General features: G+C 41.7%; 1 protein-coding gene and 1 long non-coding RNA gene across 2 annotated transcripts in view; both read left to right on the top strand.

The window, feature by feature from the left end:
• LOC143416853 (ribonuclease inhibitor-like) overlaps positions 1-10,905 on the top strand; it is a 264,095-nt gene that overhangs the window by 1,662 nt on the left and 251,528 nt on the right. The gene's annotated exons all lie outside the window — the stretch shown is intronic.
• On the top strand, positions 1,711-7,741 carry LOC143416858 (uncharacterized). Its single transcript, XR_013097107.1, has 3 exons — positions 1,711-2,172; positions 4,542-4,715; positions 5,391-7,741. It is a non-coding gene; the product is annotated as an uncharacterized LOC143416858 (long non-coding RNA).

A 10,905-nucleotide genomic window follows, 5' to 3' on the forward strand; every position in this document is an offset into this window, starting at 1 on the left:
GATGTGGTTCTGCAGCATCACACATTAGCATGTTTTATCTCATTATCTATGACCTCAGCACGTTGAAAATCACACTAAAAGCCTTTCAAGAGTGATATGAATTAATTTAGAACTCACCGGAAAGAAAATGCCGTGAGCAAACCAACAAAAAGCTGGGGATTGCAGAGAACTCGATATCCGCTCGTCTCACCGCTGCAATCCAAGCCTGATGTCTTTGTTTAGTAATATCGGATACATGGGATCCCTCACGTTGCCTCCAGGACGGAAAACGATGAAAAGAGAGCCCGTTATCCAGCTTCTTGCCTTCACGATCGTGTGATCTAACGTTGCAACCGACAACACAACACGTACGATCCATAGCTGAAATGGTATCCTTTGGCTGGCCTACTGTCATGGCGGAAGGGGGCGTGGCCCATCTCCCGTGACATCACGCTCCAAAGCCCTATAGGTGGGAAAATGTACCATGTCGACCAATCAAAAATGATATGGAAACATGACATTTGGTTGTTTAGCAAAAGGGGGAAGTTTTAGGAGTGACCGGCAAGAGAGAGCGAGTGAGCGAAAGAGAGAGAGAGTTTTGATACGTGAGAGATTTGTGACGTTTACCGTGTTTGGTCTCAAGTTAGTTTGTTGTCTTGTGTATTTAGTGTGTAGCTGTTGTTTTGTTTTGTGTGTCAGTTCTACTAGTGATCGTCACAGTTGCTGCCTTAAAGCCAACAAAGGCAGATTGCAGTGTAAACACTGAGTGACACACCTGCTGTCAGACCTGCAGGTTTATCCCTGTGCTGTTCTCATATGTGTTAGAGTGACACAAACTATTGTTTGACACCTGATTGTTCTGTAAATAGTTTGAAATGATTATATGAAAAACGTCTGAGCCTTGGCTGCATTTTTTGGTAAATAGTACCATATAACTTTGTTGTTTGCAAAACGTGTGCGTATTTTTAAAAGTGTACAATCTCTATTTGCATTTCAAGTTATGAAGATGATTCGTTAAACATGTGTGTGGTTTTTACAGTCAAAATATCACTTTCTACTTGTATTTTAAATTTTGTCTGAATTTAGATAAATTGTGCTGATACAGTTGGTCAAAATGAGAAAATAACAGATTGGCAAGATAAACTGTTTTTAAAGGTAAAATATAGAGGCCACATCAAAAGTAGTCAAGAAGGGTTAAAGGCTAAAAGCAAAGTTGTCACCAAGTACTGTTTATATTTGTGTGTATTGCTGCAGCTTTTTTGAGTATTAATTTGGTGCCTTTGTGTGAAATAATGGTATTGTGAGTGATCCATATAGTCACAAAGAATAGCCACTTGTTTCTGTGCTACCAAAGTTCCCCGGCTTTCATTCAAAATGTGTTTATCGTCAGCACCTGCACATTAAACTACTTAAACATTATAAATGTCTTCAAGCTCACACTGAGGCCTGTGGGGTACTATCAGCCACTGAGACAGTACACACATTTATATGTGTTTGTATATGAATATTTCATACTTTAAGACTGCCTGTTTATTTAAGGGAGATGAACAAAATACATTGGAATTGTACAAAATAATATCATGGATGATAAATTAAATAGATTTTAAGTAGATGCTTGTGCATTCTTAAAGTATTACATGTTGAACTGAACTATGTGATCTGTTCAAAGCCTTAATCTTAATTTGAAGTGAAATGTGCATTTTGAGTTTATACACTATGTATATAAGGCGACCGTTTCCTTTTGCAGTATTTTTGCGTGGTGTACTTTTCTATGTCTTAACAAAAGGGGAACAAAGGTGTTTAAGTTCACCTCGGATGATGTGTTTTAATTTTCACATGGTCTTGCTTGAATTTGACCCTGACAAAGGCGTATGAACTCTGTCAGCTGTTTGGAGTTTCCATTTTCTAAACTTCTACATTCTGAACCTTCTTCAGCTCTGAACAGATGATGAAACACTGAATGATTTCAAGCTCACACTTTGTCTAATAAACTTACATCTTTCATTCTTTATACAGATTGAGGGGCTGTGGTTTGTCAGAGATCAGCTGTGATTATCTGGCAGCAGCACTGAAGTCCAACCCCTCCCATCTGAGACAGCTGGACCTGAGCTGCAACTACAAGCTGCAGGATTCAGGAGTGAAGCATCTGTGTGGTTTCCTGGAGAGTCCAGGATGTGGACTTGAAACTCTGAGGTCAGTCAGCATGTTTTAGTTGTGCTGAGATGAATATGATGTGAAAGTTGTGCTGACACTAAACTGCAGACATCAGGCTGATATTATACTGATCCACACTGAGGATCTTCATGGTAAAGTCTGTTTTCTTCTTCTCTGGTTTAGTCCATTGACTGCAGCAGAACAATGTTCACATTTCAAACCTTCAAAGAAGAAGAAAAATCCTCCACTGGATAATTCACTGTGAAACTCTCCAACTCTTCATTCCACCTTAAAGTCTGTCTGACACTGAAATCCAAAGCAAAATGTGCGTTTGCTTTACAGACAGCAGTCCAACACAAACATACACACATCATCCAAAACACAGTCCAACATCCAAATCTCCTCCACTGCCAGCATGAATGATGGGAAAGAGAAGGAGGAACACTCTGACATTCAGGGTTAGAATGAGTTTCATGAAGCAGACTGTGAAGATCAAAGCTGCATTAGAAAGCTTACATGAATGAATGAGTGGACAGAAGTGGACAGAGATCATCTGAAGCACTTCAAAGGCTTTAAATCAGCACATTTCTCTTTATTCTTTATCAACTCTGTTAGTTTCTCTCAGTTTTCTGTGGAATGAAGCTAACAGCAGGCTAATAAGATGCTGACCAATAGGTTTCTATTAAAGGTTGTAATTTGTATATGAAAAAGTGCTTTGGCTCAGCAGGGATCAGCTTACAGGTAGAATACAGCTGCTGGATGGGATTAGCATGTCATAGCTATCTACCAAACTGCTAACTGGGGGATTTCAGGCCATCTATGGATCAGTTTTGCTAACTGTTTATTCAGCTTAGGCTCACAGGGCTGCAGCCTGTGCCCTAGCTGTCATAGGGCAAGAGGCGTGGTCCACCTGCACAGGTGAGCAGTCCATCACAGGGCCAACAGAGAGAGACAGAGAAGCACTCTCTCACATCCACACCTACAGCCAATTTAGAAGCACCAATGAACCTAAGCAGCATTTCATTGGACTGTGGGAGAACATCCAACCTCCAGAGAAAGGCCAACAAGCTTCAACCTACAACCTTCTTGCTTTAAGGCACTAGTGCGAACCACTTTTCCCCATTTCAGCCCAAATCCTGCATCTTCCTGTTTCTGACTCCAGGCCAGCTCCACTAACACTTTCTCATCAGACACTGCCACCTAGTGGAGGAAGTCTTAGTTCCATTTGAAGCTTCAGATTACAGTTAGTTCCTTTACAAAGAGGTGGAGGTGGTGGGGCCACAGCACCATCATCACTGAGTGCCATAGGACACTTAACCTTTGTTTCCATATGCTGGGAACTTCCTGTTGTTCCAAGGAGGACTGGAAAATGTGTGAAAATCTCCCAGTCAGTTCCTCACAGCACACTTCAATCATTTCCCTCCCACAGCATCAGGACCAGGGCTTTTTCTCTCTTTGGTCCCACTAAGAGATTTCCACACAAACACCTCATCAGTGGGACTCTCAGAGCTACCAGCCCTTTGCTACAATCACAAAGCTCTTCATTGAAATCAATGATATCAAAGCTGGAATCCAATGAGTCCAAGTCTTCTGCTGATTCAGCATCACATTCATCTTTGCTCCTTGTTCTGCATCCCCACCATGGACTTCATTCCTTTCCAAGCCAGCCTTGAGTGTCCTTTATTCAGCTCATCCTCTGCTTTACTTTTACACCTGATTTTAGCTGCTTTATCTCTCTTTCAACAAGTTTCTGTGCCTCAATCTTTTCTTCTGTCCCTCATAACAAGACAGCTTCTTCTGCCTGAGAACATGTTGGAGTGATTTACTAATCCAGGGCTGCTTATTGGGGAAAATACTTCCTGTTTCCAAAGTAATCCCCATTTTTCCCAGAAAGAAATGTAAGTAGAAATCGATGATCTAAGTGAGAACATGAGCCTTTAAAAAGTCCCAGTGGGTGCAGTCAAAGCAGTCCCTCAGTCCCAGTATAGAGTCTTTGGTCCAGACTGGAACAACTGTGTGCCCAGTTTGAGCTCTCTTCAGTGCTGTGACCTGACAGACCCAGAGGGGCCATCACATCACATTTAGAAGCTCCCCTAATGGAGCCACAACACATGTCCAACACTTAGTCTGTCTTGTTGGACCAACTGGAAGAAATGATTCAAGGACTTAGTCACAGAACAAAGTTTCAAATCTCCAAAATCCAACTGGCTGCATCAGGACATATAGTCTGAAACTCTGCACAGTTTCCTGTTTGAAGCTGCTTCCTGTTGGCTTCAGCTGTTTGGAGTTTCCATTTTCTAAACTTCTACATTCTGAACCTTCTTCAGCTCTGAACAGATGATGAAACACTGAATGATTTCAAGCTCACACTTTGTCTAATAAACTTACATCTTTCATTCTTTATACAGATTGAGTTACTGTGGTTTGTCAAAGATCAGCTGTGATTATCTGGCAGCAGCACTGAAGTCCAACCCCTCCCATCTGAGAGAGCTGGACCTGTGGGGAAACAACCTGAAGGATCCAGATGTGAAGCAGCTGTCTGATCTTCAGCAGAGTCCAGACTACAGACTGGAGACTCTGAGGTCAGTAGAGTGATGGAGTGAGTGGGTGGTGCTGTCAGCAGTATTGTACTAAACACAGTCAGTATGAAACAAAGATCCAGTGTTTCCTGTAAAGCTGCAGCTTCTCAGTGAAGCTGTGAGAGGAGAATGGTGACAGGCTTCAGGATTGGACACAAACACTTCCTGTTTCTGACCTTTATGGTCACCATAGTAACGGCTAACACGCTCAGATCAAACACTGTCAACAGCCAATCAGCTCTCTGAACAAAGCAGCACGCAGACCAATGACTGCATTCATTTCCAAGTTTAAAGCAGTGAAGAACACAGTCTGTAGGTGAGGAAGAATTTAGTGAGAGCAGATGTTTGGATGGAATTCCTCCAGTTAACAGCTGGAACCGTCCATCTGGATTGTTGGGCTTGTTGTTGGGGTTCCTACAGAGCTCAGAGTGGACACACCAAGGTTCTTCTAATGAATGAAAGTCCAAACTCAAACTAGGAGGGAAAAACATTTTCATCAACTTCAATAAAAATCCAAAGATTAGAAAAAGTGAAGCAACAATGAGTCCTAGTACAGTCCCAGCACTGAAGTCCCTGCTGCTCTTTATACTGGATGTGCTGCATCACTGACTGACAGCTGATGAAGAGTCTCTGGAAACACTCGTTTATCTCCTCTGCTCTTCCTTCTTCTCTCTGCAGGTGGGGCTGATGATGGTAAACAGGACGGTGTGTGTGCTGAGAGAGGAGGAGCTGTGTCCTGATGATCCAGAGAGGTTGAAGCAGCAGCAGCTTGTGTGTAGAGACGCTCTGACTAGGCCATGTTACTGGGAGGTGGAGAGGAGAGCTTCATCCAGCAGTGACTGACAGAGGAATGAGAAGAAGTGCAGATGACTGTCAGTGCTGCAGAGTGAACTGCTCTGAGAACAGCTCCACTGTCAGACACAATGTAGAGTCCAGCATCATCCCTGTGTGTCCCTCTGGATCTGACAGAGGATCATCAGTGTATCTGGACTGCTCTGCTGCTGCTCTGTCCTTCTACAGTCTCTGCACAGTCTCTGTCTGACTCTGGCTTCAGACCCTCCTGGATCAAACTCACCTGGAAAGACTTTCAAACATCACTCAATAGATTTGAATACAGAATATATTTGATATATACTGTAGATGTACTGTAGAGTTGCAGTTTGTCACTTGTAAATACAGTCTGTGAGCAGCTATGAGCTGAAAGATCTTTCTAGAATCAGGAAATGTTTTCACTCTTCTGTTGCTTTTTCATATATTTCCACAACATTAATATTGATCCCACCTGTCTCACCTGTTTCATGCTTTTATACATAATAACAGGACACGTGTGATCTGAGCGCTGCTGTGGTTGCTGTGCTGCACGTCTTCATTTAGATAACAGAGACATCTAGTGGTTCAGAGGGAGAACTGCAGGAGGTGGAGCTGTGTTTTAGCGTGGAAAACTTTTTATCTTTTAGGCGCAGATACAAATATGACAAGTATCAGTGTGAGATAAAAAAGGTCACATCAGTCAGCAGAGGGAACAGTGATCACACAGCAATGTAAGAATAGAAACATAACAGTGAATCTGGACATGTATGCAGATGGAAGCAAACAAACAGGATGTAACACTACATTAAAGCCACACATGGGAAGAAAACAAACACAAAGGAAAATATATTTGATCTCAGGAATCCAAATCAGATGCTTTAGAGCAGGGGTCGGCAACCCTGGGCACGCGTGTCACAGCTGCCACGTGAAGGGTTAACTGATGGCACGACCATAGCTGGACTGGCCATCGGGCATACTGATGGTGATTTTTCGTTTTTAATGGGCCGATGATGTTTTTTTATTTTTTTGTAACGGTATAAACAATGAAAGATGGCGGATTGGCCGGATGCTGGTCGATGTGTAAAAATAAGTCAGTTGTTTGGTGGTGGCTATGGCGGAGCTTCCACAGAGGCAGCAGGTGGATGAGGGAAAGGGGAGGCAGGAGGAGCAGAGACCCGAGGCGGCTGCCGGTCCGAGTGTCAGGTGAACTGAACTTCAGGTAAGAAGTTATGACCTGCAGTCTGTCTGGGTCAGATATAAACCAAGTTTAGGTGCAGTTTATTTTCCTTGTGCTGACTTTTTACAGTCAGTTATAATAACTCCCACTCAGAGGAGACCAGAGATCACATTAACATGTGTGTCTCTGTATTAAGAAACATGACATATTGGCCCAGTTTATTTTTCTTATCATTGTTGTGAGGTGACCATAAATAGCATTTGTATTTTCTGTTGTACAGTTCATTTGCTGTTATGGATAAAAAGTCTTTCTTTGTTTCAAAGTAGCTGATAAATATTCGCTGATAGCTGCAAACATCTGCGCACAAATATAATCCTATGAAGTGGTTCTATATAGTGTGTAATTTATTGCTAATGCAATCATATGGCACATTGACTTCTGAGGAAATGTTAGATGCACTCATCATCAGAAAGGTGTCCGACCTAAACCAGGGGGTTTAGAGTATCATAGAGTTTTTGTGGTTTGTTTTCTTTAAGTCATTTCACAGATTTTCTCTATAATTTCAATTCCTTGAATAAAACAACAAACTTAGGGGATGATTTTGTAATCCGACTTTATGTATGAAAGATTTGACTAAACGTAAAACAATCTTCCAACTCAGTCGTCATTCTTATCTTGTGAAATCAAACCAAATGTTCTGTTGTCTCTAAATCAGGGATTGATGAAATCTTTGATTGCATCCATTTATGAACATGTTCTCATTCATATTAAATCGTAGTCTAAGTCCTTCTTTAGAGGGATAAATGTCATTCATTATCTTCAAATGTGTTTTTGTTGTTTTGGGGGGACGTTTGAAGTCCATTGTTCAAAGTCTGTTAATGAAACTTTATGAAGTTTATGTAGGATGTTTCTCCTATTTTGTATTTGTTTGAATTATGATGTATTTCTGACTCTTGCTGCCATGATGCCAGGTCTCTCTTGAAAACAACATTTTTAATCTCAATTAAATTTTCACCTGGAGAAATAAAGATGATAATAATAATTTTGTCTTCAGGGAATCATTTCTCTGTAAAACAGCTTCTTCTGAAACTCTTGTTACATTTCTTGTTTATTGTTTGCTGGTTTTAGAAAAATGTCATCGTCTCCGTGTGAACTTAAACTCTACATGTGGTGTCAGCTATAAACGAGCTCTAGAGTCTAATAACGATGCTTTTATTATTGTCTGGTATCCAACCTAACCCTGGGCCTCTGGCTGAATGTGAAACACCAGCAGATGTTAAAAACTGTCTGGGTTACACGTGCATCACGTCGTGTGCTTCCTAACATGGATATGATTGGAATCTGGGCTGTTCAAGCGGTGCTGGTATCATTGTTGTTTCTGAGACTTTCCGAATCTTTACTGGATAAAAACGTAGCAACTGATGGATTTAACATTTAGCTCTCAGACTGTCCCAGAAAAGGCGGAGGTCTGGAAGTTTATGTGAAGCTCTGTCTTGCTGCTCAAGTCTTGTTCTCTCCATCTGCACCTCAGCCATTTGAAATCTTGGCCTTAACTATTGATCTGTTTGGAAATCAGACTGTTGTTGGCTGCTATCAGCCTCCACCTGCTTCCCCCAGCACATCACCGTCTCTGGTTCAACTTTTATCTGAGCTGCATTTTAATGACGTCTTTCAGATGGATGATTTTCATTGGGACTGGCTTTCTTCTGTGTCTGATGATTTTAAGGCATGCTGCTTGTTTTTAAAACTGACTCAAATTATTTAAAGCCTCACACGCCTTGATCCTAAACACCCAGATAAATCTGCTCTTATTGACCTTTTTTAACTAATATGCTGCGTAAGTTTTCCACATCTGCAGTTTTTGCCAACGACCTGAGTGATCACTGCATAGTTGGTGCTGTGAGAAACACTCTCACGCTCCGAGCCCGCATCAGTTTGAACTGGGGTCGTATTAAACAGGCTGACAATGTCAGTTTGGGAACATTTACAGGAGAGTTGTGTCTACTTTGTGGACAGACACGCCCCTTTTTGCCAGGTCAGGGTGAAAGGTCGGGACAGGCCTGGTTTGGTTCAGTACCGGCCGATCTCCTACATGAGAGAAACCAGGCCTGGGCAGGAAGTCTGGCTCTGATGCTGATTGGCTACGTTTTCATTAGCTGTGTAATCGGATTACTGCCTCCATCATCAAGATGCAACTATTTTTTACTTTAACGACTGACAGTCCAAACGACCGTAGGAGGTTTTGGCAAACTATAAAGTGTCTCTGCCAGCTGTGACTCCTCAGAGCTTCCTCCTCACTTAAATATCGACTCCACTCCTGTGTCACACAAAACTGAAATGTTGCTTTAACAAACACTTTGTTGCTTCTTGCTCTTTGTTCAGCACAGTATCTGATGGTAAACCTCTTGCACACAACTCTGCTCGTAGTTCCTGCTTACTGATACCTTTTCCTTCACACCTGTCACAGTAGAAGAGGTTTGTAAGGCTTTGAATAGCCCCAACACCAGAAACTCGTCCTCACAATCGTTCTCCTTCCTTCTTGCACTTGGCTGCAAATATCATAGCTGAGCCAGTGTCTTATATTTTTAATCTTTCTCTACAACAGAAGAACACCACTATACTCTGTGTTCTCTGGTTAACTGGTCCTCATTGGTCTTACACAGGATGGTCCATTAGTATCATTTTATCTATCAATCTGTTTCTGGGTTACTGCCTCCTATTCATCAGAGTACATGTTAGGCAAACAGTTTAGTCACAGCCTGCAGTCTCAGGACATCATTACATTCACTGTTCCATCAGTTCATGCAGAGCTTGGGAAGAAGGCGTTCTCCTTTTCTGCTCCGTCTTCATGGAAAACATAACCGAAGGATTTAAGGCTCTCCGTTGATTTCACTTGCAGACTTCAAAAGACGTACACATGTTTTTGTGAAACCATCTCTGGGAACTTGTTCTCGTTTTTAATGTGACTGAGTACATTACACAAACTTTTCTCTTATTGTTGTAATTTTAATATGTGTGTCTGGAACAGGTCTCTCTTGTAAATGAGACATTGAGTCTCAATGAGCCGACCTGTATAAATAAAGCTTCAATTACAAAGTCCTTTGTATAAAAGCTCCTTTAGCTGCCAGTGGGATGTGCTGTGGCACTATCGGTTGCAGAGCCTTTATATTGTTAGTTAGAAACTACAAATATAATGGCTCACTGTATTTCAGAATCAGAGAAACTTTATTAATCCAGGAGGGAAACTGAGTTGTCATAGCAGCAAATATACAAGAAACAACAAGCACTCATATAAAGTGAGTGTAGAAACAGAGTTATGATAAATAAATATTCAGATAAATAATATCAATATATAATATAAATAATCTATAATCCAGTTTTGAGTTCCCTCCCCAGACACCTTAACGCCCACTCACATCCTGGGCCATCTGACCTCAGGAAATCACATGATAGGGTGGGGCCAGGTTTCACAATGAGCTCACCCGAAACCCTGGCTGATTAGGACCCCCACCCGCTTTCACACCTTGGCTCATGTGATTACGTAGAGGATCATCAGGGGGTCCTTTGTCCCTCTTTGGGGGGAAACTCCCACTGGGTTTAAATCTGGGACTCCCCACCAACTGACCCTTAGAACTGAAGAAGCTTCTCAGATGAGAGGTGAAACGTCTTCAAGCAACTCAAAGAAGTCCAGACGCTTTTCTTTGCAAGCTCCTTAGTCTACAATGACCTGGATGACTGAGAACCGTCACAGACAACTCAGTCCCATATTTTAGGTTATTCTGAATAAATCGTTCATGCCCTCTCTTTGGAAAGAAGCTGTTGTGGTTCCTGGTCCTAAATCTAGTCGTCCAAAAGTTCTAAACGACTTCAGGCCTGCTGCCCTCACCTCAGTCTTTGAAAAAATCATCAGAAATGTGATTATGGAAGACACTGAACTTCAGCTTGATTCAATGCAGATTGCACATAAGCCCAATAGAGGAGTGGAGGACGTGCTTTTGATTCTACTTCACCTGATTGTCAAACATGTAGAGAGTAAAGGACTTCAGTTCATCGATTTCTCTGCTTCTTTCAATAACACAGCCCCAGATTTCAATCAAAAGACTTTTAGAACAGTTTGAAATCCGGACAAACCTGAGCAAGTGCAGTCATATAAATATCTTGATGACAAATGCTATTATTTTTCTGTAAAGCAAATTGACCTAAAAG

Source organism: Maylandia zebra, linkage group LG3 (assembly GCF_041146795.1).
Source record: "Maylandia zebra isolate NMK-2024a linkage group LG3, Mzebra_GT3a, whole genome shotgun sequence".
NCBI classification, from domain to species: domain Eukaryota; kingdom Metazoa; phylum Chordata; class Actinopteri; order Cichliformes; family Cichlidae; genus Maylandia; species Maylandia zebra.